This window comes from Rattus rattus, chromosome 10 (assembly GCF_011064425.1).
Source record: "Rattus rattus isolate New Zealand chromosome 10, Rrattus_CSIRO_v1, whole genome shotgun sequence".
Taxonomy (NCBI): domain Eukaryota; kingdom Metazoa; phylum Chordata; class Mammalia; order Rodentia; family Muridae; genus Rattus; species Rattus rattus.
The window spans coordinates 93,530,380-93,556,830 of record NC_046163.1 but is presented as its reverse complement, the minus strand read 5'-3'; positions in this window follow the sequence as shown (position 1 = coordinate 93,556,830).

The window sequence follows — 26,451 nt, the reverse complement described above, 5'->3', positions numbered from 1 at the left end:
TTGTTTCTCTATAGACACTGCACACTCTACATGTAAATAGTTCTCTTTAGTTTTGCTCATGTTTTCCTGGTGTGTGGTGGCATACTAGGACTCCATGATTACCATGTCTTCATTCTCTTTTTCTTTGTTCAGCAAACATTTTTTAGGGTAGTTTCTGCTACCATGAAGAACTTTTCACTAATTATTTTGTAAATAACTCCAATAAAACTCATAGTTTTACAATGTTTGATCCAGCTGGTGTCCATAACATTTTCTTCTTTCAGAGGCTGTATATGTGGATAAATAAATGTTTGTTTAGAGCTCCTCAGGAATAGTATCATAAAATAGAGAAAGAAGGACACTGTCTACCTGGATATATCCCTTGGTTAATTGCCCATGTTTCTGTATATAAATACTTCACAATACCCCTATAAGCATCTGTAACAAACCTCTTGATATAATGAAAATAAAAATTAAAAAGAAAAGAAAAAAGGCATAAGAGCAGAAAGGGAGGATATAAGAAAAAGATCACCAAGAGAGACTCTGAAATAAGAGAGTAAGATTGGGAATATATATACACTCAAAATATACCATACACATGTATGAAAATGTCATGATAAAATTCAAACTTGTATATATATATAATATATTAATGATAACACAAAGAAACTAATGTTCACATCTGAATTTCACATGCAAGGTCCTCAATGTATATTTATAACACACACACACACACACAAACAAACACTCATCATATTTTAACATGTAGTCATTGTGTAATTATATCTATATAAAGGGAGGGGTATACCGTAAAAAACAAAAATGGCAATTACAGATGAATGCTTAATGTTAATTAATAAATAGATGTTTAAAATAATGTGCGAATTCAGAAGGGGAATATACAAATTGGATTGAGAATATGATTCTAAAACAATGGTTTAAAATACTGTAAAGGAACCAGATGTATTGATTCTAAATCGATGATAAGATGCTACAAGTTTTCTTCTGACCTCCAAATGTGTGTCATAGACATTCAAACATATTCATACACACATATACATACACATACACACAGACACACATACACGTTAGATAGATAGATAGATAGATAGATAGATAGATAGATAGATAGATAGATCTATTATCTTCTTAATGATGCCTTCTTAAATTGTAGAATGTGCTTTATGCAAGGTGTCCCTCCATCCTGGCATTTATGATGAACTATGATCTTATTCATAATATATAATAATCTTTCCAGAATAATGTGTGTAGATTTGTTTGTGAGAAAGATTACCAGTCAGCAAAGTCAGAGTTTTTACAAACTGGAATGAGTTGTGCTTATCATGCACAGATCATAAAAAGAAAAGAAGATGGGTGTTCTGTTCAAGATATTACAGATGGAGAATGTCCTCATGTGACTTGTTCAAATGAGTGACAGTCATTGGTTAGAAAGAGTGTTTTTCTTCTATTTATTTATTTATTTATTTATTTATTTATTTATCTATTTTTTTAACTTGAGTATTTCTTATTTACATTTCGAGTGTTATTCCCTTTCCCGGTTTCCGGGCCAACATACCCCTAATACCTCCCCCTCCCCTTCCTTATGGGTGTTCCCCTCCCCATCCTCCCTCCATTGCCGCCCTCCCCCCAACAATCACGTTCAGTCTTAGCAGGACCCAGGGCTTCCCCTTACACTGATGATCTTACTAGGATATTCAATGCTACTTATGAGGTCAGAGTCCAGGGTCAGTCCATGTATAGTCTTTAGGTAGTGGCTTAGTCCCTGGAAGAAAGAGTGTTTTTCAAATGGCCAATTAACCTCATAATTCACAAATTGTTTAAATACTTTCCTGAAAATGATGCAGTAAAACATATTGTCACTGAACTTTTTCTTCTGTGACATATTGCAATTGTTATGCCTGTACCTCAAGATTTTAATCCATTTAAAATAATCTACTTTATTAATTCTTTGAGGACTTCATACAATGAATTTTTCATGTTTGAAATTATAATATAAATACATCATTAATATACTTTAAAATATTTATGTCAGTGTTTGCAAAGGAGTGGTGAAGAGCATATGCCAGTGTGTGTGTGTGTGTGTGTGTGTGTGTGTGTGTTTGTGTGTGTGTGTGTGTGCATGCGTGCCAGAAAGCAATGTTGTCTTTCTACTCTTACCATCTGACTTGTTTTAGAAAAGGGCTTTTGCTCTTCTCTGTAGTGTACTCAGGCCAGCTGGTCCATATGCTTCCAGAGTTCCTCCTGCTTCTGATTTCCCTGTTGCCATGGCAGCACTGGGTTACAGATATGCTCACTATTGAGCCTAACTTTACATGAGTTTTTTTTTTTTTTAACTCATCAAACCATCTTCTTATATCAAGAATTTAATATTGGTCTTAAGAAACTTTGTCTTTACAAAGTGCTACCTATTTTACTACTTGCAAGAATATTTTGATGAATAAAACGTACTCCAAAATCATATTTAAAAAGGTAGTTGTGTACCAACAGTTTGGAAAATGGAATTTACTTCAGGAATTATGATGAGAAGAGCTAGAATATCTTAAGATTGAGAAAAGGCTCAGCAGTTAAGAGTGCTATTTGCTCTTGAGAGGATGAGGGTTTGGTTACTAGCACTTTTATCAGGATGTTCACAACAGCTTGTAACTCCAGATCCAGGGAATCTAAATTCCTTTATGACTTCCAGGGCAATTGAGTATACATAATTTACATAATCTGCCTCTGTCTCTCTCCTCACCCCCTCTGTCTCTGTCTCTGTCTCTGTCTCTGTCTCTGTCTCTGTCTCTGTCTCTGTCTCTCTCTCTCTCTCTCTCACACACACACACACACACACACACACACACACACATGCACGTGCGCACACACGCGCACATCTTATTTTAAAGCTAGGGTATCAGTCAGCCTAGAGGCTGTACACTAAAGAAATCTGCCAAATTAGACTTTATCTGAAGCTTTCAAATCTTAGTCATACACATTGATTTTTAATCATATGTGTTCTACTTGTATCTAGACTAAACACTAGTCTAGTTTTCAAGATACTTAAAATAAAATTCCAGGGGGATAGAAAGAGATGGCTCATTTGATAAAATATTTATCATACAAGCATAACAATCTGAGTTCAGTCTCCAGAGTACATGTAAAACCTCAGTGGACTGTGTTTAAAGCTGATCATCCAGGAGCCAGGGAGATGGAAATGGAAGAATTCCAGTGGCTTGTTGACCAGTCAGTATAGGTGAATCAGTAACTCCACGGTCAGTTTGAGACCATGTCTCAAAATTAATGTGGTGAAAAATGACTGAGAAAGATAACAAACATTGGCCTTTGGCCTCCTCATTCATGTGTGTGCACATGTACCTACAGATCCATTTATCTCTATACTAATATGTACACAGAAAATATTATGACCTTATAATTATATGACTGAGTACCTGATAAGCCTCTTTTGTTAATAAAGCTATGTGTTATTTTCTGTACTAGAAAATCTCTGATACAACACATTGTCACTTATTGATTACATTTTAGCCTTTCTTCTGTTTAGATAAACATTTTATGCCCATTTTTTTCTCTTTTATAATAGAATATCACCATTACATATTACTTTAAATTTCTGGAAAAATGTCTCCATAATTACTTTATTCATTCAACTACCTTGGAATTATACATGAGAAATTATTTTTAAATTATTTATAAAGGGGACGGTAAGATGACAAAGGATTTAAGAATGTGTATTATTATACTTGCAGAGGATCCACATTAAATTCATGAAAAGAGAATTGTTCATATTCACTGGTATTTATAGTTTGAGGGAAATTGAATACACTCTTCTGTCCTCCAGAAGCAAGTTCAGTATGGGACCACATTCTATACGAAAAAATATTCACACATATCTGTTTTTAAAATATTCTCCTTACAGAAGTAAGCTGGTAAAAACATTTGTCAAATGTATATCAAAAAATTTCAGCCATTTTTTAACATACTCAATGGGATAAAGACCCCTAAAACACTCTCAGGAAGAGCTAGCTTGGTCACTTTATGAAAAGCATGATTTCTGAGCATGCAATAGGTTACAGTCTTCCACTAATAGACTGTAGACACTGTCCTGTAGGTTCTGCTCTTCAAAATTCTCATTGTCTGATGAATACTGGCCACCCAGAAATCACTTCACCAATCCCATCACTGTTCTATGGAACTTTGTCTCTTGACTCAAATTATGTAATATTAGATAGTATCCAACCTAAAATACACTTATCCTATATTTTGATTACAACAAAGAGGGGAATTTTATTCAACCTCCTTCAAAATTCTAAAGGGGAACAAGACTTTGTCATCTCAATTGAGACACCCCTTCTTCCATATTTAGAAGCATCTAAATTCAAATTGACACAAATGTCTACAATATAATTTAATGTACTTTTTGAAACATTATTTTCTTTTTCATAATAGGTTTTGTTTATAATTGTTGATGGACATTTGATTGTACAATCAGATTACTTTTTGTTACTGTGCTGTATGGCTTTTTAATTTCTGTTCATCTCTCAAATAGCTTCTCAGCTACACTGTTTTCCTATCTTTTTATAGCATTCATGCTCCATAAACTAAAATAGTACAAGAGATTTTTGCTTAAAAGTCACTTCTCTTCCTTCCAATCTATTGAAAAGCATGACAGGGTATTTCCTTGGGTTTAATTTGATATTGTTTAATCTTTTAATTTATCCTTTCAAAGTGATAAAATAGTATGTTTTGGGCTTTATTTATGAAAGAAAATGAGGATGACCCTCTTGTCTACATTTTGTTGTGTCCTCTGAGTTTGAAAATAGAGTGCTGAATCAGCTCCTCAAGACTACAAAGAGAATTATGGTGACAACTTCAAGAAGGAGTTGTCCTTGACCACTGATGTGTGAGATATCGCATGGGACTCACATGCTCCAATGTCTGTTTGAAACTCATGTAATTTTTCAACATATATCTGACCCTAAAACAAGGTTGCTGTTTCTGTTTTCTTTATTCTACCTCATGTCTCAGAAAGAATGAAAAGTATCATGTTGAAACAAGATCATAAGGTTATATTTTATAGTCTGACTCCAGAACCATGGATTCACCTAGGACATGCAAATATCACTAGTAGTATTCCTGACTTGGCCACCTGATTGTAAAGCAGAATACTTTCTTTTATTTCTCTCAAGAGCTATGTCTAGTACTATTTCAGTATAGCCAGGTCTGCAAGGGAAGGCTCTTCCAGTTTTAAGTGACACACTTACTGATGCTGCTCTCTGCTTATCCTGGTCATAGTTTCACTGTGGAAAATCTCTGTGATCTATATGCTTCATATTTCAACTTTTTGTCTCAACAATCTTAGTAATACATTTCCATGAATCTTTTGCTCTTCTCTTTATACCAAATTTTACAGAATTTATGCAAAGAGATCTTTAACATACCTGCAAGACCAAGTTGACTTTAGAAAACACAATATGGATACTGATTCTTTCTAAACTGTCTCTATTACATGTTCTATTTCTCCGTATTACTAGACAAAAATCCATGTCCGTAGTATCTTTTAATTGCTTTGAAAATGGGAAAAATGGAAGACACTTATGTATACCCATACTTTCTTGAAGTCTGGGTATGTTTCAACTTTACAGAATTCTTGCTCTCTCTTATTTCAAACCATTTCTTTCATTTCATGCATGTATTTTAAGTTCTATATTCTAAGATACTAATTTTATGTATGCTTAGTTGAATAGTGGTTTATTTATGCATGTGATGGCACACATGTAGATTTCAGAGTACAATTTAAGGGAGTCATTTTCTCTTTCAACCATGCATGTCCAGGGATAAAACTTAGGTTTTCGGTTTTGGCAACAGGTGTCTTCACCTACTGAGCCATCTCCCTGTTCCCAGTATATTTCCTAATTTACTATTGCAAGCCCAATTGCCAGACCATGCCTCCCCAATGTTTTCTTATTGGTATAAGAGGAACTGCAGGTCTCACTAACAAAGCATTGGCCACATCTGCATAAACTTTGGGGTCATACAGTCAAGGAAGCAACTTCATCATGAGGACCTTTTTTATACTGCCTGAGAGTCTAAAGATTGGTGATGCAGAGAATACAATCAAGAACTGCCACTTGGAAGACACTCATGCCTGGGACCAGTCGGTAGAAGGTATACATGGAGCCCCCGAAGATTAGTAAAGGAGCTTGTTGCACTGTTCTCACCTGTTCCCAGAGTCTGAGCCATTAATTCCACCCCCAACACCCAAGAGCTAGTATGTTAAGAAGACAGGTAGTTCAAGACATAAAGCAGCACTCTGTGTTGTGATGTAAAACAATTCTTTGGATTAAGTCATTGTCCTATTTTATAGCCTATTATAATATTCCATTCTTTTCCTTTTTTAACCTAAGAACTTTATTTGTTTGTTTATTCTGTCATAAATCACACCTCAATCACATCATTCTTCCTCATTGCACCTACCAGCACCTCTCTCTCCTAGATCTACTTGACCTCTATTTCCCTTCATAAAAGAGAAGTCATCCCAGGGATATCCACTGAATTCGGCATAAGAAGTTACAATACGTCTATGTAGAGGACACACAAATAAAGGCTAGACTTAACAACCCAGTAGAATTGAAATATTTCCAAGAACAGGAACAGGCAAAAAAGTCAGAGGCACCACCCTATTCCCTTTGTTAGGAGTCCCACAAGAACATCAAGCTACACAACTATAAAATATATGTAGTAGACCTGAGAATATTTAGAAGTAAATTAATTTCTAATCTATCTTTCTTCAGCTATTATGAATAAACTGCTAGATTTGTAATGATTCTGATGATGGGCTGTGAAGTTGCTCATTTTCATAAGACAGTTGATTTACAAGCATGAGAACCTTAAGTTCAACTACAGAACTCCCATAAAATAGAAACAGAAAGGGTATCTTGTACCTCTAATCCCAGAACAGTAGTACGGTGTAACTAGTGGATCTCCAGGGTTTTCTAGACAAATGTTCTACAAATAAAAATGTCTCCAGGTAAACTGATTTTTCCTGCTTCAAAATCAAATAGGAAGAGGTAGTGAAAGACACCTGGACTCCATACAAGGACACACACCCATGCACACACACACACACAAAGACACACACACACACACACATATACACACACATGAATAAATGTAAAATACCTTAAAAATTATTTTAATTCATTATGTATCAGGCTGATAATTTTTGATAATTTTAGTTTGTCCATGTATATACCTGTGAGGCTTATTGTGAACTTTAGAGAAGTTTCTTTATACTCTGGTGTACACTGCTTAGAAAATCATTACTTTTAAAGATTAATCTTATTTGTATATATTTGTCTTTTGTTGTTTTTTGTTTATTTTTTATTGGATAATTTTATTTACATTTCAAATGTAGTCCCATTCCCAGTTTCCTGGACATAAGCCCCCTTCTTCTGTTACAAATGCACAGGTTCATTGATGTGTCTCAAGAGGCCAGAAATACATGTTGTACTGACTGTATATAAAGTTACAGGAAATAAGTTATGAGCTGAAAACATCTACGTTGGTAGTTGATCTTCTATCCTCCGTAAGAGAAGCCATGCTTTCAGCTGTTGAGTGCCATTTCTGCCCACACATTATTTTAACTGTGTTTTGCAGGCAAGGAACCTTAGCATTGGGAGAAGAAAAGCAGGGATCTGAATAACTCTCTTCTTGAAATAATAGGACTTTTCTAAAAGTTAAACACGGAACTGTTTTCTTTGATTTCTGTACTATCCCCATACTATTAGAAATATAAATTCAAAATGTAGAGGGAGCAGACACCTTTCACACTCTCCCTCTTAAACAAAACCAAAATGAGCATTTTTAACCTATTTTAGAAAACATAAATCCCCTACTACATTATGAAGTCTTCCTTTCAGATGAAGAACATTTTAGAAATAGATCCTTCAACTTAATTCTACAGAGATCTGAGATACAGCCAGACTAAGATATTTAGATAAAATCTATAAGCTAGGAGTTGTTGGAAGTAACTATTGAATATAGAAAATATTAAAATATATCCTAAAATATTGACAGTTAAAAATTAATGCTTAAGATATCTTGAGTATAAACTTGTGAAGAATTTCTTTGGACACAGGACTGTAAAAGTGGATGTGAAGGATGTGAAGCAGTGATAATAGAGAGATTGCAAAAAGGACATCTTTGTGAAGAACATTGAGCCCATGGTTTATATTTTCATGTGCTTCAACAGTGAGTGCCTGCAGCTCTGTCTTATGTCTTTTTTCTTGCATGCCAACTCACATTTATATATTTCAACAAAGACTTAATATTTAGAAACTCATAATGGGTATAGAGATGTAGCTCAGCTGGTAGTGTACTTGCCTGTAAGCATAAAGCCTTGGATGGTTCCCAAGAATCATGAGCACTAGCACCAAATAAAATGAAGTAGTAATTTGGTAATGCATGTCTAATCTCCGAACTAGCCACATGAAGTCAGGAATATCAGATGTTCAGTGTCATCCTAATCTACATAGGAAGAATGTGGCCAGAGTGAGATCCATGATATTTTCCCTGAATTAAAATTTTGCATAATTATTGATAATATCAGTAGCAATAATATGAAAGTGGAGATAAACTTAGTGCCTAATGAAAAAGGGTCGCTGCCCCATCTGTGATTTTACAGGGCTTTTGAAGAGACAGCATAGAGGTGAAGAGTTAGCAAGCACAGTTCTGGAAAAGAATAAAAAAAATAACATTAAAATGTGTCTGTGCATATATATGATGTTCTATTTCAGAGTCCCTGAATAATTATTATAATAAATTTACTTAATAAATTATGTAATAAAAATAAATAACTGCACAAGTTAAATTGGTTTCATTAAGACACACTAAGGCTGCTGTAAGAAATATTCCAAGCAAACATATGCACCTCTGGCATTTAATGCAACAGAAAGTTGTATTATTGTAACAGAAAGTTGTCACTGTTTTCTAATTATAATATAGCAAAGTTATTCATAACCACACCTATAATTAACATTGCTGTATATTTATAACCTAATCTATCACATACATGTTATGAAAATTACTGGAATTTTATCATCATCTTATAAAGTTATGCCAAAATATCATATATATGCCTATTCATACATTTTCCACTCAGTTCCAGAGATCATTTTGAATGCTAGGTAATTAAAACATCCTGAATTATTGACACAAAGCCCATGATTTAAAAAAAAAGCATGGAAAAAAATGCATGTGACAGAACATAGTTTTGAGTGCATGTGCATTTATCCATCACACCATAATACACAAAAACCCTGTGTTTCACTTCAAGTTCAAGTAACCCTCCCATGTATAGCCTCTGCTTAAGCATTCATCATTTCATGTAAAACCAGGAATTTCATGGCCAGGATGAGAATACTCAAGGTAGTAGTGCCAAAAGTCTCCCTCTGGATCATTTAGTAACAATTTAGCTGCTTTCCTCTTGGCAAAAGATAGAAACTGTTTTCACTCTATATTGTGTTCCCAGGGTGAGGAAACCTCCAACAGATTAGTTATCACCATTCCTTGATTTAATAGAATCCTTACTAAAAATTCGTCACGTTTACGGACACTTATGTTCCAGTGGAGTGCTTTATCCATGGTTACATATAATTAAAACCTAATGGGTTCATCAGAGTGCTCAGATAGTCACTGTATCTTCAGCTTTGATGGGAGTTTTAATTTTAATTAAATAAGTATTCATTCAGTATCTCCTTTAGAGGATCCAGGTATGTATGATCCATACACATACATCTCTCAAAGTTTTTATACATACTGGTAAAACTTATTAAATGATGTTTACAAACTTCAGGCCTGGGATGATATGATGAAAGTGAAGCTAGTAGTAGCATGGGTAAAATAGAATCCAGTGATCATTCTTGGGTTAATATACTAATAATGCCAGGGATCAGCATAAGAAAAAGACAGGAGCTGAAGTCACATCAGAACGGGAAAATCTGCCTGAACTCAAATTCCATTCAAGTGACTCCTTTCATCCTAATTATAATAATAAATGCAGGTTTGACAACAACATGTTGGCATGTAATATGCAGGATTTTTGTATGGTAGTTGGAGAATGGTTTTGAGCTTAAGTTATGACCACTACTATTATTTAGTGCTCCTTAAAATTTATCAGACTATAATGAAAAAAAGAGGGTATATGCTCTTGCTGTTCACAGTAGCAATGTCTTTAATAATAAAGGAAGAGCTGAGTTCAGCTGCGAGGGAAGGAGCATCCCACACATTTTCTGCATCCCAGAGGTGACACTATAAACACCCAATTACAAATAAAGTTATAAATAAATGAAACTAATGAAGGTATCCAGATCACATGAGAAATACCCAGAAACACAACATATTAACCATTGTAATTGGAAAGTCTAAATGGAAATGAATATTTAAGAAACAATTTACTTCATGAACGGTTAAATATATAAAGAGCTGGTTGTTTATCAGCAGAAATTCTTTTTGCTAAACAGGAATGGATCAATATACAAGGCTGTCTTCCATTTGTGTCTGTAGTTTATTTACTTCTAGAGGTGAAGGCATTTTTCTACTCCCTTGTTTCTACTCTCAAGGATCTTTCTCTTCCTCCGTATTAGCTAAGAAAATGAATGTCTTATTCCTTGTCCACATGTGACATGTGAGTTCCTTTTAGGCGAATTCCAAGACTCACTTATTCACAAATTTCATAGATTAGATAAAACCAACTACTATTCCAATGAAATTGATAAAATCTAGAATCACTGAGACTCATCTCCAGGCATATTGGTGATGCATATTTCTAGATTTCATTGAACTTTATAAGGTATAAAGACCGACCTTAACTGTTCACAGAACTGCTTCATGGGTTAAGGTTCTGAGTTTGAGAGAGAGAGAGAGACAGAGACAGAGACAAACAAGACAGAGACAGACAGACAGAGACAGAGAGACAGGGAGAGATTGAACAATCTGTGCACCACCATCCATCACGCATCTCTCTCTGCTTCCTCACTGTGGATGCCATGTGAGTAGCTGCCTCACCTCTGTAATGATGCCTTAACGACCATGATGGACTATGTGCTCTCAGTCCTTCATCAGAAATCAACACTTTCTGCCTTGATTTAATTTCTGTCAGATTCTTGATCACATCAGTAAGAAAATTAACTCAGATGGGATGTGAAAAATAATACTGGATCTGTTTTTCAGTGGTTTTAAGGTTCCTTGGGAAATACAATTCTTGTATTATTGTAATGATCTATTTTCCTCATTAAATGTACAACCTGTCAAGCTCCATGAAGAACCTCAATTTGAACGCTAACTCTGACATGGGGATTGAACACAAACTACCTGTTTGAAAAACAAAACAAAACAAACAAAAACAAACAAACAAACAAACAAACAAGAAACCTAATGATTCCGTGACATTTCCCAGGAGAGTAACTGAGTCTATTCTGCATCAACAGTCATATTCTTACATTCACATGGCATTTAGGATTTAAACATCAGGATTAAATTTGGTATCTCTTGACCCAGAAAACTTAACTGCCTTCTTCTGTTCCATGTTTCTGTCACTGATTCCAAATAATCCTTCCTCCTTAATAAACTTATCTATGTAAACAGAGAATAGACTCCTAGCTATTTAGACAGGTCCTAATAGGTTTATCGGGATGGCTACAGTCTAGAAGTGAACAGTCACTGAAAAGTAGCTAAGCAGGAAATGCAATTGATGTCATTCCTTTGTTCTACAATCTATTGCAATGTCAGCACAGAAGAAGCAGTGGTACCTCATTAGGATTTTATTAAACTTCCCAGTTTTCTGCATTACTTCAGCTGTGTGATGTGAGAGGGAGAGGATATGAAGGCTATACTTCCTGCCTATCCAAGCAGCAGCGAAACTATTGAGTCCTGTTGTCTTTGTGCTATAGATCTGTGTATTGTGTATAGATCTCTGTGTGCCACCACATATTCTCTTCTTGGCTACCATTCTGATTCCAAACTTGTGTTCCCTGGATAGTTGTTAGGCATGCCAATAACATGTCCACTTGCAATGTTGTCCTGCAGATAGTTTGGCCTCAAAATAAATGACACAGTTATTTTAAAAGGAGGATCAGCATACAATTATTTGCTCAAAATCACTTACGGCTTTCCTTGTTTTCTTTTTGAAATTATAATTTAGTAACATTTCTTCCCTCCCCATATCCCTCCTATCCTTCCCATATACTTCTTTCAGCTCCTTCACTTTCAACTTGTGATATGCTTGATTACAGGAAACACAAAATCTTGTCTACCTTTCCAGGTCTCTATTCACAAGACACTAAGCTCCTTGCTTATTTATGTGTAGTTTATTTCCTTTGTTTACACTCTCCCATGTTTATAGGTGATTAACTTTATACACTACTTTTTAAGTGATTTTTCTTTACAAAATTGAATGTACCTGATACAGACTCTATACTCTTGTCACTCAACAATTTAAATTTTTAGAATTGTCAAGTGCTACTAATAACAACTAACACTGTATATCTAAGTATGCATTTCTTTTTTTTAAAATATGCATTTCTAGAACCTCTTCCCCATCCTAAGTAGTACTTCTGATTAAATACCAACTTCCAATCTATTCGTCTTGGGCTTCTACCTTTTCCACTCTGATTTTGTTTCTCTGTCCTCTATATCCTCTAGAGACCTCACACAATGGAATCACAGTGCCTTTGTCCTTATGTGTCTGCCTATGTTTATTTACCAGATGACTAGGGTTTCTTTTCCTTTGTTATGGTATAGTTGTATCTCCAAATAAGGGGAAATCATTATGTAACACAGAGAGGCCCACTGATTTTGTTCTTTGATTATCAGAGTCAGGGTCCCAGTATGTGACTGGAATACTGGCAGTTGTCTAGGCATTTTCTCTGCCTGCCCCTGTTGGATAAGGAATTCAACAGCATTGAATGGAAAAGAACAACAAGCTAGAAAAAATGAAAGTAACTTCTTTATTTTTTCATTGTTGTATAGGTTGTAAGGGTGGGAATCCATTAAAGAACAACAGTTTAGGCATTTTACAGGCTCCTACACTTTCCCCTTTGATATTGTTTAGATGTGTAGCCCCATGCCATCCTCCTATTTCTCCATGCTTTCTGAGAATAAGAAATTGCTCCCTCAAAAAGCTTACTTTCGCTTTTCTTGTTTATAAATGTTCTTCTAACTGTACTTTAGCTATGTAGCACAAGCAGGCTATTTCCCCAGCCTGTCAAGTACCAAGATCGAAATTATTTGTCAGCAATCTTATTTCTCTGCAAGACAATGCATTTCTTCACATTGTACATAATATGTGGTATTCTGTTCTACTTTTAGTAACAGATATCATAACATTGCCCCCCAACAAAGCTTAGTTATTGAAATATATCTACATTAGAAGATCTAGTTTCATTGTCATTTTTAAAAACTTTTTGAAATTTATATTTTGTGTATATATCTAAATATTTACATGACTACAGTTCTTTCAGAGGCCAGAAAAGGATGCTATATTGCCCGTAACTGGAGTTATAGATTATGAGCAGTATGAACCCAGTGTCTGTTATTAAACTCAGGTTCTCTGTAAGAACAGTGTATTCTCTTCAACCCTAAACCTACTGTCTGGATCCCATATGTAATATACTAGTTAATTTGGTACAGGGAGAATGGATTATGTATTTTTCTTAGTGATACAACTTAATTCTGTAATGCTCAATTCCATAAATACTAAGAGATAATGTTTTATCCTTTTCTTTAAAACTCAGATTGTTGGAGGGCACTGTTTTCCTATAATTTCAATTACATCACTATGGAGACAGATCAGTGGATTGCTGTAATTTCAAGATCAGCCAGGTCAACAGAAATATTTGCAAAATAGCTAGGGCTACACAAAGAAATCCGTTCTCAATTATTTTTAATGTTTATAAACAGCAGCAAAATATTTTCTGTTTATTGTGAATTTTTCTTTTTGTTCTTGCATCCCATTAGAAACTGATGCAGGCCCTCCAGAGTTGGTGTGTGAAAAAGTGAGTGTATGCATTCACACACAGAAAAATTTGTAACTACAATATGTATCTTTGTATTATTGACTGATTTTAGGGATGGATTATGTAGAACCTCATGTATAACTCACTTGACCTGTGTTTCAATACTTCTTGCTTGAGGTACAGTGATATTTATACCTTCCATTAAATTTTGGATAAGAAACAACAAAGGAGTGATATTTTCCCTTGATACACTACAATTGAATAGATATCTTTGAATTCATTTGGAAAACCCGAAAGCTCGCTATCTCTGTTAAAGTTATGTATTACTTTTCCTCTAAGGCATTTATTCTAAGTTTATAAGACTGAGTACCAATAATACTACCTGGGTATATAATTGAATTTAGAAGTTTCATTCTGTGTCCAGGAATGCTATAAATATGAACAGTGGGAAGAGATAAAATATTGATGGAATGTGTCTAATTTAAAGATCAATGGAAATGGGCCTAGAGTTTACAACCTTACTTCCATTCATTCTGCTCATGTTTTAGAAGAATGAAACACCAACTTTTTTTTTTTTTCGGAACTGGGGACCAAACCCAGGGCCTTGCGCTTCCTAGGCAAGTGCTCTACCACTGAGCTAAATCCCCAACCCCGAAACACCAACTTTTTTAACCAAGCAAAATTTGGTTAAATTTGTCAGTGAGTGATGGGTGTTGATGACAAGGGATTCAAACAAAACAATTTAAAGTTATACTCAACAGTAAAAGAAGCCTTCCAGGCTCTGTACATTGATCTCACCATTAGATGTGAGTACAAAACTTTTGACCCTTTAAATAGTTGTAAAGGCAAGTTTCCATCCATTTGTAAATAATCTGGACTACAAACCCTGTCTCTATGGTATAAAGATTCCCACCCATAATGGTGGTTACATTAGGGTTTGTTACAGGGATTACTGTCTAGTTTTAATGGATTGTTTGTATAACTTGATACAAATTTGAGTTATCAGAGCTAAAAGAGCCTCCTTTGGGAATGCCCCCATGAGATCCAGTTGTAAGGAATTTTCTCAATTAGTGGTCAGTGGGGGAGAGCCTAGCACACTGTAGGTGGTGCCAGCCCTGGGCTAGTAGTAGTTTTGGTTTCTGTAAGAAAGCAAGCTGGGCAAGTCAGAGAAAGCAAGACAGTAAGCTGCATTCTTTCTTGTCTTCTTCATCCATTTGTGCCTTCAAGTTCTTGCCCTGTGTGAGTTCCTGTCTTGACTTTCTTTGGTGGTAAATAGCAATGTGGAAGCGTAAGATAAATAAACCCTTTCCTTCCCAACTTCCTTCTTGGTCATAATGTTTTGTGCAGGTATGGAAACCCTTAATAAGGAAAATTGGTAACAACATAGTGGGGGTATTCCTGCAGAGTGGGAGAGAGCACCAATACTGCCCACCACTGCCCACATACCTGGCCCAAGAGGAAACTGTACAGGGCCTCTGGGAAACAAAGATATGGGCACTCAAGCAGCAGGTCCCCTGCGATCCAGACACCACCCAGATCTGAAGGGACCCGATCAAAACTCCCTGCACCCAAATCCCGTGGGAGGGAAAGCAAACACTTCAGAGGGGCAGACACGCCTGGGAAGCCAGAAGAGATTACACTGTGCCCACATTTCTGACTCCAGAGGAAAACACCTATGCCATCTGTGACCCTGGTGCATGGGGGAGGGGGCGGGGAAAGGCTGTGCAGGCGCTCCTGTCTGCCGCCCTCACAGAGAGCTCAAAAGGAACCTCCCAGGAGCCACTTTAGCCACTGGACCACATGTAAGACCAACTTTCCTGCTCTAAGTGACCTGCCTGGTGGAATCAGGACACAGGCCAACCCGAACAGCTGAAGACCAGAAGACAGGAAAGACTACACGCCCGAAAGCAGAACTCTCTGTTCCCATAACTGGCAGAAAGAAAACAGGAAAGCAAGTCTACAGCATTCCTGCCACACAGGCCTATAGGACAATCTAGCCATTGTCAGAAATAGGAGAAGAAGGTAACACCAGAGACAACATAATGGTGAGAGGCAAGCACAGGAACCCAAACAACAGAAAGCAAGACTACATGACATCATCAGAGTCCAATTCTTCCACCAAAGCAAACACTGAATATCCAAACACACCAGAAAAGCAAGATCCAGACTTAAAATCACATTTGATGATGAGGATGGAGAACTTCAAGAAAGAAAGAAATCCCGTAGATAAATTGAGGAAAGCATAAATAAACATGTAGAAGCCTACAGAGAGGAATCATAAAAATCCCTGAAAAAGTTCCAGGAAAACACAATCAAACAGGTGAAGGAATTAAATTGGAAATAGAAGCAATAAAGGAAGCACAAAGGGAGACAGCCCTGGATATAGAAAACCAAAGGAAGAGACAAGGAGCCGTAGATACAAGCATCACCAATAGAATACAATAGATAGAAGAGAGAATGTCAGGAGCAGTAGCATACATAGAAATCATCGACACAACTGTCCAAGATACTGTAAAATGGAAAAAAAAAGTACTGGTCCAAAACATACAGGAAATCTAGGACTCACTGAGAAGATCAAACCTAGGGATAATAGGTATAGAAGAAAGTGAAGACTCCCAGCTCAAAGGACCAGTAAATATCTTCAACAAAATCATAGAAGAAAACTTCCCTAACCTAAAGAAAGAGATGCCCATAGACATACAAGAAGCCTACAGCACTCTAAATAGATTGGACCAAAACAGAAATTCCTCCTGTCCCATAATAGTCAATACACCACATGCACAAAACAAACAAAGAATATTAAAAGCAATAAGGGAAAAAGGTCAAGTAACATATAAAGGCAGACCTATCAGAATCACACCAGACTTCTCACCAGAGACTATGAAAGCCAGTAGATCCTGGATAGTTGTCATACAGACCCTAAGAGAACACAAATGCCAGCCCAGGTATCCAGCAAAACCCTCAATTAACATAGATGGAGAAACCAGGATATTCCATGACAAAACAAAATTTACACAATATCTTTCTATGAATCCAGCCCTACAAAGGATAATAAATGGCAAAGCCCAACATAAGGAGGCAATCTACACCTTAGAAAAAGCAAGAAACTAATCATTTTGGCAACAAACAAAGAGAAGAAAAGCAAACAAACATAATCTCACATCTAAATATGAATATAACAGGAGGCAACAAACACTATTCCTTAATATCTCTCAGTATCAATGGACTGAACTCTCCAATAAAAAGACATAGATTAACAAACTGGATATGCAACGAGGACCCTGCATTTTGCTGCCTACAGGAATCAAACCTCAGAGACAAAGAGAGACACTACCTCAGAGTGAAAGGCTGGAAAACAACTTTCCAAGAAAATGGTCGGAAGAAGCAAGCTGGAGTAGCCATTCTAATATCGAATAAAATCTATTTTCAACTAAAAGTCATAAAAAAAAGATGAGGAAGAACACTTCATATTCATCAAAGGAAAAATCCACCGAGAAGAACTTTCAATCCTAAATATCTATGCTACAAATACAAGGGCACCTACATACATAAAAGAAAACCTACTAAAGCTCAAAGCACACATTGCACCTCACACAATAATACTAGGAGATTTCAACATCACACTCTCATCAATGGACAGATCATGGAAACAGAAATTTAACAGAGACATAGACAGACTAAGAGAAGTCATAAACAAAATGGACTTAACAGATATTTATAGAATATTCTATCCTAAAACAAAAGGATATACCTTCTTCTCACCAACTCATGTTACTTTCTCCAAAATTGACAATATAAGAGCTCATCAAACAGGACTCAATAGATACAGAAAGACAGAAATAATACCATGCTTGCTATTAGACCACTACGGGCTAAAGCTTGTCTTCCATAACAATGAGGGAAGAATGCCCACACATACATGGAAGTTGAACAATGCTTTACTAAATGATAACCTGGTCAAGGATGAAATAAAGAAAGAAAATAAGATTCTTAAAATTTAATGAAAATGAAGGTACAATATACTGAATCTTATGGGGCACAATGAAAGCCATGCTAAGAAGAAAACTCATAGCTCTGAGTGCCTGCAGAAAGAAACAGGAGAAAGCATATGTCAGCAGCGTGACAGCACACCTAAAAGCTCTAGAACCAAAAGAAGCAAATACACCCAGGAGGAGTAGAAGGCAGGAAATAATCAAACTCAGAGCTGAAAACAACCAAGTAGAAACAAAAAGGACCATACGAAGAATCAACAGAACCAAAAGTTGGTTCTTTGAGAAAGTCAACATGATAGATAAACCCTTAGTCAGACTAACCAGAGGACACAGAGAGTATGTCCAAATTAACAAAATCAGAAATGGAAAGGGAGACTTAACAACAGAGGCAGAGGAAATTCAAAAAATCATCAGATCCTACTACAAAAGCTTATAATCAACAAAACTTGAAAATCTGGAGGAAATGGACAATTTCCTAGACAGGTACCAGGTACCAAAGTTAAATCAGGAACAGATAAGCCATATAAACAACCACATAACTCCTAAAGAAATAGAAGCAGTCATTAAAGGTCTCCCAACCAAAAAGAGCCCAGGTCCAGATGGATTTAGTGGAGAATTCTATCAGACCTTCATATAAGACCTCATACCAATACTATCCAAACTATTCCACAAAATTGAAACAGATGGAGCACTACAGAATTCCTTCTATGAAGCCACAATTACTCTTATACCTAAACCACACAAAGACCCAACAAAGAAAGAGAACTTCAGACCAATTTCCCTTATGAATATCGACGTAAAAATACTCAACAAAGTTCTGGCAAACCAAACTCAAAAGCACATCAAAACAATCATCCACCATGATCAAGAAGGCTTCATCCCAGGCATGCAGGGATGATTTAATGTATGGAAAACCATTAACGTAATCCTTTATATAAACAATCTGAAAGATAAAAAAAAACAAAAAAACACACAGGATCATTTCATTAGATGCAGATAAAGCATTTGACAAGGTTCAACACCCCTTCATGATAAAAGTCCTGGAAAGAACAGGAATTCAAGGCCCATACCTAAACATACTACAAGCCATATACAGCAAACCAGTAGCTAATATTAAAGTAAGTGGAGAGAAACTTGAAGCAATCCCACTAAAATCAAGGACTAAACAAGGCTGCCCACTCTCTCCCTACTTATTCAATATAGTTTTTGAATTTCTAGCCAGAGCAATCAGACAACAAAAGGAGATCAAAGGGATACAGATTGGAAAAGAAGACAGTCAAAATATCACTATTTGCAGATGATATGATAGTATAATTAAGTGATCCTAAAAATTCCACAAGATAACTACTAAACCTGATAAACACCTTTAGCAAAGTGGCTGGGTATAAAATTAATTCAAAGAAATCAGTAGCCTTCCTCTACACAAAAGAGAAACAAGGCGAGGTAGAAATTACGGAAACGACACTATTCATAATACTCCCAAATAATAAAAAATACCCGTTGTGACTTTAACCAACGAGTGAAAAATCTATATGATAAGAACTTCAAGTCTCTGAAGAAAGAAGATCTCAGAAGATGGAAAGATCTCCCATGCTCATGAATTGTCAGGACTAATATAGTAAAAATGGCCATTTTACCAAAAGCGTTCTACAGATTCAGTGCAATCCCCATCAAAATACCAATCCAATTCTTCAGAGAGTTAGACAGAACAATTTTCAAATTCATCTGGCATAACAAAAAAACCAGGATAGCTAAAACTATCCTCAACAATAAAAGGACTTCCGGGGGAATCAGTATCCCTGAACTCAAGCAGTGTTACAGAGAAATAGTGATAAAAACTGTATGGTATTCGTAGAGACAGAAAAATAGACCAGTGAAATAGAATTGAAGACCCAGAAATGAACCCACACACCTATGGTCACTTGATTTTTAACAAAGGAGCAAAAACCATCCAATGGAAAAAAGACAGCATTTTCAGCAAATGGTGCTGGTTCAACTGGAGGTCAGCATGTAGAAGAATGCAGATCGATCCATGCTTATCATCCTGTACAAAGCTTAAGACCAAGTGGATCAAGGACCTCCACATCAAACCAGATACACTCAAACTAATAAAAGAAAAAGTGGGGAAGCATCTCGAACACATGGGCACTGGAGAAAATTTCCTGAACGAAACACTAATGGTTTATGCTCTATATAAAGAATCGACAAATGAAATCTCATAAAACTGCAAAGCTTCTGTAAGGCAAAGACACCGTCATTAGGACAAAATGACAACCAACAGATTGGGAAAAGATACTTTCCAATCCTACAACAGATAGAAGGCTTCTATCCAAAATATACAAAGAACTCAATAAGTTAGAATGCAGGGAGAAAAATAACGCTATAAAAAATGGAGTTCAGAGCTAAACAAAGAATTCACAGCTGAGGAATGCAGAATGGCTGAGAAACACCTAAAGAAATGTTCAACATCTCTAGTCTTAAGGGAAATGCAAATCAAAACAGCCCTGAGATTTCACCTCACACCAGTGAGAATGGCTAAGATCAAAAACTCAGGTGACAGCAAATGCTGGCGAGGATGTGGAGAAAGAGGAACACTCTTCCATTGTTGGTGGGATTGTAGACTTGTACAACCATTCGGGAAATCAGTCTGGATGTTCTTCAGAAATTGGACATTGAACCACCTGAGGACACAGCTATACCTCTCTTGGGCATATACCCAAAGATGCCCCAACATATAACAAAGACACATGCTCTACTATGTTCATAGCAGTCTTATTCTTAATAGCCAGAAGCTGTAAGGAACCCAGATGCCCTTCAACAGAGGAATGGATACAGAAAATGTGGTACATCTACTCAATGGAATGTTACTCAGCTATCAAAAACAATGACTTTATGAAATACATAGGCAAATGGATGGAACTGGAAAATATCATCCTGAGTGAGGTAACTCAATCACAGAAAAACACACATGGTACGCACTCATTGATAAGTGGCTATTAGCCCAAATGCTTGAATTAGCTTAGATGCACAAAACACATGGAACTCAAGAATGATAACCAAAATGTGAATGCTTCACTCCTTCTTTAAAAAGGGAAGAAGAATACCCTTGGTAGGGAGTAGGGAGCAAAGTTTAGAACAGAGGCAGAAGGAACACCCATTCAGAGCCTGCCCCACATGTGGCACTTACATATACTGCCACCCAATTAGATAAAATGGATGAAGCAAAGAAATGCAGGCCGACCGAACCCGGATGTAGATCTCTCCTGAGAGACACAACCAGAATACAGCAAATACATAGGTGAATGCCAGCAGCAAACTACTGAACTGAGAACTGGACCCCTGTTGAAGGATTCAGAGAAAGGAGTGGAAGATCTTGAAGGAGCTTGAGACCCCATATGAATAACAACCTGAGAATAACATCACTGAGGTGAAATCTTCTGGAACTGTGTTCTGAGAGCCCAAACAAAACAGTTTTCCAGAGATACCCAAAGTTATATCTCATGCTGCAGCTGGACTTGGTAATTAATAAGTCACCAAGTTGGTACTGGCTTTGAACCAATATAGGGGTCATAAAGAGCAGGTAAGGCTTGGCGTTGGGAGAGGCTATGGAAGGTTATTGGTGAAGCTGCTGCCTCAGTTTCAATTCACAGCCTTGGACTGAAGAGACCATGCCAAAAATTTGAGGTCTGGCACCTCTAATGAAGAGCCTATGGGAGGCTATTTGTGAACCCTTGTTGTAGCAGAATACAGCAGTGCTTTGGAGATGACAGTATCATGAAATGACCACCAAGAATAGCTGCAGCTGTGGAGTACAGGCAGCTGGAGACTCTGAGATAAGCTTGGGGCTACAAAGAACAGATGTAGAAAAGAGACCCATCTCAGCACAGTATGAACTCAAAACCTCATAGCTATCTGGGGAAGACAATCTTTTCCTGATTGCCTTTGGAACAAAATGTAGAAATCTTGGCTCATTCATCAAGATGTTTACCTGGACAGTGCAATGATTTTCACTATGATGATAATTGATTGAAAGTTTGATCTTTTTTTTTTTTTCTGGGGCTGGGGACCGAACCCAGGACCTTGCGCTTCCTAGGTAAGCGCTCTACCACTGAGCCAAATCCCCAACCCCTGATTGAAAGTTTGAAACTCTTAAGACAGCCCTAAATAAATATTTGCCAATATTTATTAAATATTAAATATTTGACCAAGAGTTGTCTTGGTCATAGTGTCTCTTCACAGCAGTGGAAACCTTAACGAAGACAGAAGTTTGCACATGGGATTAGGGTACTGCTGTGATGAGCCTGGCCATGATTTGATTGGAATGCAGTGGGCTTGATGGGTTGTCCTAGGAGGAATATAAAAGACAATGAAGGATGTAATAGAACAAGGAGGCCACGTTCCAGCCCCAGCAAGCATCAGAACTTGGGAGCTTCAGCAGTGTGGCTCTCTGGCTTTAAAATCCAGAGAAGAAGAATTTATTGGGGCAATTAATACTGGTTAGCCAGAGCAAAGAAATGTGCAGTGATTAAGAAGAAACCTGCATCAGTGAGGTGAAACTTTCTGAGAAGTGTTTTATGACAGCAAAAATAAGCCGTAATCCAGAGATAGACATTATGCTGGCAACTGGACTTGGAAATATATAAGAATCACTCAGGTAGTACTGGTTTTGAAGTCATGAAAAGGACACAGTGAGCAGCTGAGGCTTGAGTGCATGAGAGATCAAAGGGCCATTGGGAAAGGAGCAGCTTCTAATTCAATTAACAGCCCAGGAATAAAGGGGTCAAGCAAAGAAGTTGAGGGTTGGTACCACGAAGGGAAACTATCAAAGGTTAGTGGTGAAGCTTAGTTTCAGCACAAGACCCGAGAATATTGGAGATCCTATCCCTATGACCACCAAGAACAGCTGAAGCAATGGTGCCAGGTAGAGCCTAAAGTGCTATAGAAGGCAGAGCTAGGAAAGTGACCCAATCCATGTGGAAGATTTCAGAAGACCATGTGTGGATCCCAGAAATGAACCTATGAAACTGAAGTTGCCTTGGATACCCCAAGACGTTAGAGATCCCAAATACATGAGAAGTCTGTCAAGGAAAATGACTAACACTGAGTGGACCCAAACCGAAGAAAGAATGGTGTTGTAGTTAACAAATCTGAGAAAAGCAATGGGGATATGAAGAACACTTTGACATTAGACATGCAGGTGCAGAATTTGGAGAGTGCCCACCAGTCTTCCTGTCTTGCTTTGGTAGAGTTTTGGAAAATTAATGTATATCCTGAGGCTCAGCAAACATAGTCCAGTATTCTGAACTCTATTGTCTGATGCAAGGTTCCACTTACCTCCCCTGAAATTCCTGTTGTCATCGAGATCATCCAGCAAAAACAAGGGAATCCCAGATGCCCAAAAGATTGCATAAGAACACAATTAACATGAGACAGAGTAATATTGCAGCATCAGCAACCAAGTATTCTTGGTATGCCGTGCATACCCTACTGAAACTAAATCACAAGAAGATGATCTTAAATTCAGTCTTATAAAGAAGATAGAAGTCTGTAGAGAGGAAATCAATAAATCTTATGAAGAATTCTGAATTGTTGTCTATATGCAAGTGAAGGAGGGCACAAGATAAGACATGGCCTGTGATTGGACAGTGAAAAAGCAAGGCAGGCACAGAATTTTGGAGAGAGGGAGGAGAGAGGAAAAAGAAGAACCAAGATGGAAGTGCAGAATGACTATCCAGATCTGTGCACCCTTAAAGGGACACAGGTAGTTAGGAATATTTTATAAGGGATAGATTTTTATAAGACCATTTGTCTTATTCAAGTGGGCAGTTTATATTAATTGGCTCTGAGTTTATTGTGTGGACATTTAGTGGAGTAATAACTTACTGATATAAGTCTGAAAAATTAAAAGCTTATTGAGTTTTGGTTTTTTATGATTCTATTTTTCTTGGATATGTTATGTATTCATATTTCAAATGTTATCTGTTTTCCCTCTTCCCCCCAGCTTCTCCTCCTCCACCTGCTTCTATGAATATGTTCCTATTCTCACTCACCCATTCCAACCTCAATGCCCTGGCATTACCCTACGTTGGGGAAACAAGCATTCACAGGATGAAGAACTTTTCCTCCCATAGATGTTGGACAATGCCATCCTCTGCCACATATGTGACTGGAGCCATGGGTCTCTCCATGTGTGCTCATTGGTTGGTGAATTAATCCCTGGGAGCTCTGGTGGTGTATTGTTGTTCTTTGTATGATGTTGCAAATCCCTTCAGCTCCTTCAGTCTTTTTTCTAGCTCCTCCATTAGGGTCCCCTTGTTTCATTTCAATAGTTAGCTGTAACCAGCCTGTATTAGTAGTGCTCTGATAGAGCCTCTCAGAAGACCCCAATATCTGGCTCCTGTAGGCAAGCTCTTCTTGGCATCATCAATAGTGAATGGGTTTGGTGGCAGAATATGTGATGGATTCCTAGGTGGGGCAGTCTCTGGATGACCTTTTCTTCAAACCCTGTTCTACTCTTTGTACCTGTATTTCCTCCCATGAGTACTTTGTTCTGTCTTCTAAGAAGGAGTGAAGGATTCACGTTTTGGATGTCCTTATTCTTGTGTTGGGAGCAATGCCCTTGAAACCCTCCATTATTGATGTTATCATTATGGTTATAATTAAGTATGACTGGGTTCATGGAAAATCCTCAGCCAGCTTCAGAAGACTAATACAAATCTGGTGGTCAGGATGAATGATATGATAAACCTTGATGAGAAATACATCTGACGTCAAGATACCCAATGTGCTGACCAGTAACCTTTCTGAAAAACCAGCATCCTGCTGACTAATAGATATGACAAACCTGTGACATTTCTGAGATCCAGTTGACATCATCTCACCACACGAATATTGTGTCCTTGGCCTGTGGAAATGTTTCACACTTCCCCCTCTCCCTATGTTACCCCTGTTATGGTATAAATTCAGCCTTGGGAAAAAATAAAATTGTCGCCTTGATCAGACTTTTGTCTTGGCGTCCTTCTTCAAGTCTCTTGCTCCCCATTCTCTTCCAGGTATCCTCTGTACCCCTCATTTACATTCTTGGAAATCATGTGATCTGTGAATTTTGTTTTTAAAGGGTTACTGGTAGTTGTGACTTGAACCATAGGGAGCAGATGCTGGCAATGGGAACAGAATCTGCAGCAAGAGAGCAAAAGAGTCCCAAGAGGACAGATGCTTTCAGGCTTAGAGAGTAGCCAGCAGTAGTGTGGGATGGAGTTTGGGAGATTGGCAAGTCGGGTTGAGAGTCTTGGTTGATTAAGATGAAAATACTCTGCAGATGCCATGTTGCTCACTGGATCTGGCAATAGCATGGATTGGTAGATTCATTTTTTTAAAATATTTGCTCCAAAAGGAAGAACAGGAATATACATTCAAACATATAGAAGCATTAAAAGAGGAAGGAAATAAATACAAAGAAATTCAGAAAAATACAGGCAAAGGGTATAAATAAAACTGTCCAATATGAAAATAGATATAGAAGCAATAAGAAACACAAACAACTGAAACTATCCTAGAGATGGAAAATCTAGGAAAGAGATAAGCATAAACATTAGAATATAAGCAAAAGAACAAAGTACCTCATGAACAGAAGACATGAGAAAATACATCAGTCAAAGAAAATCCAAAAGTTTAAAAAGTTCATGAAAAAAAAATCCAAGAAATTTGTTACAGTATGAAAAGACAAAACCTAGGAACGTTAGGAATAGAAGGAGGAAAATATTTTCATCTAATAGACCCCAAACCATCTCTAGAACAAAACCATATAATAAATAATTTCTAACTAAAAGAGGTGTCCAAATATGTACAAAATACTTACAGAATACAAAACAGATTGGACCAAAAAAGAAAACCATCCTGTCACATAATAATCAAAACTCCAAATGTACAGAACAAAGAAAGAATATTAAAAGATGAAAGAGGAAAAATATCCATGTAACATATGAACAGAGAACTATGCAAATTACAACAGATTTCACATCAGAAATTCTAAAATTAGAAAGACGTGGCCAGATCTATTGCAGATGATTTGAGACCACAGATGTCAGGCTAGACTTCCATACCCACTAAAATGTTCAATTACCTGATATAGACAAACCATGATATTCCATGATAAAACTAAATTTAAACAATATCTTTCCACTAATCGAGACCTACAGATGATACTAGAAGAAAACTTCCAAAACAAGGAGAGTAATCTTATTGAAGAAAACAAAACAAAACAAAAAAGTAAATAATTACATACTAATAAAACAAATACAAGAGAAATACACACACACACACACACACACACACACACACACAGAGAGAGAGAGAGAGAGAGAGAGAGAGAGAGAGAGAGAGAGAGAATTTCACTAACATCAAAATAACAGAAAGTGGCAACCATTTATCACTGATATCTCTCAACATCAGTG